The following is a 1,335-nucleotide window of genomic DNA, read 5'->3' as shown; positions in this document are numbered from 1 at the left end:
TCAGTGACTCTATCAGTGGTGTTATTTTGACACCAAAACTATGTACATTTGTATGACTTAATTTTTTATGTTTAAATTTTTTACTTCTGACTTTGATTTGGTATATATGCACACATGTGAATGGAGCCTTTTCTATTCATATAGAGAGCCTTGTGTTTTGTACTTATGCAAAGACCAAGCTTTCAGTTTGGGTCTTTGAATAGAAAAATACATACTTGCATACATCCTTAGATATGGAAACACTGTGCTCTTGCTTAAATTAGTCATTTGTCAATTTGGTAGGCTACAATTATTTTAGGACTATAGAATTAATCTAAAATTATGAATTATGCAAAAATATCAAAATGAATAATCAGCTTAGAAAGCATATTATTAAACTTAGCCTTTATTTTGCCTCCAGAGGATGTAATTTAAAGATTTATTCTATTTTTCATATTTAGATAGGCTATCAAAAGATACCCTCAAAAGAATGGTAACATAATAAATTATGTAATTGTATTCTTATCATTTTGCTTGAAGAAAAATTACTTAAATTTATTTAAATTTAGCTTATAAATAATTTAAATATTGAAATACTGAGCTCATAAATTTAGAATTAAAGGCTTGATTCTTCCCTGTGCCTACTATTTCCCAGTGGCAAAGTAGTCACTTAGAGCCCTATTCTGATCGCTGCTATTATTTACGGTAATATCACTCCTTAAAAAACTTTGCATTTCTGGGGGCACCTGGGTGGCTTAGTCGGTTAAGCGTCCGACTTTCGCTTAGGTCATGATCTCGCGGTTCGTGGGTTCGAGCCCCGCGTCAGGCTCTGTGCTGACTGCCAGCTCGGAGCCTGGAGCCTATTTCAGAGTCTGTATCTCCCTCTCTCTCTGACCCTCCCCTGCTCACGCTGTCTCTCTCTCTCTCTCTCCCTCCTAGAAATAAATAAAAATATTAAAAAAACCCTTTGCATTTCTGAATTATTGATTTTTGGCTGAAATTATTTCTCTAAGATCATAAAGCAAAAGAGAAATATGTGCATTTGTGTTTCCATATGTCTCAATAAAACTATGTCACTGGTTTTCCCCTATATTATATGGAATCCAAGGATTTCATGAAGTATTTCAGGGAGTTTTTTTTTTTTTACCCACTGACAGTTTTATATTTCTAGTTTTAAAATATTTTTTAATGTTTATTTTTGAGAGAGAGTGAGTGAGTGGGAGAGGTGCAGAGAGAGGGAGACAGAATCTGAAGCAGGCTCTGAGCTGTCAGCACAGAGCCTGATGCGAGGCTCGAACTTACGGACCATGAGATCATGACTTGAGCTGAAGTAGGCCGCTTAACCAACTGAGTCAA

General features: G+C 35.4%; 1 protein-coding gene across 1 annotated transcript in view; it reads left to right on the top strand.

Moving 5' to 3' along the window:
* The window catches only part of SMARCA1 (SNF2 related chromatin remodeling ATPase 1), a 79,416-nt gene that overhangs the window by 7,068 nt on the left and 71,013 nt on the right, over window positions 1-1,335 (top strand). The window lies entirely within an intron of this gene.

This window comes from Crocuta crocuta, unplaced genomic scaffold (genome assembly GCF_008692635.1).
Source record: "Crocuta crocuta isolate KB4526 unplaced genomic scaffold, BGI_CrCroc_1.0 scaffold1133, whole genome shotgun sequence".
Taxonomy (NCBI): domain Eukaryota; kingdom Metazoa; phylum Chordata; class Mammalia; order Carnivora; family Hyaenidae; genus Crocuta; species Crocuta crocuta.
This window is presented reverse-complemented; position numbering and strand designations above follow the sequence as displayed.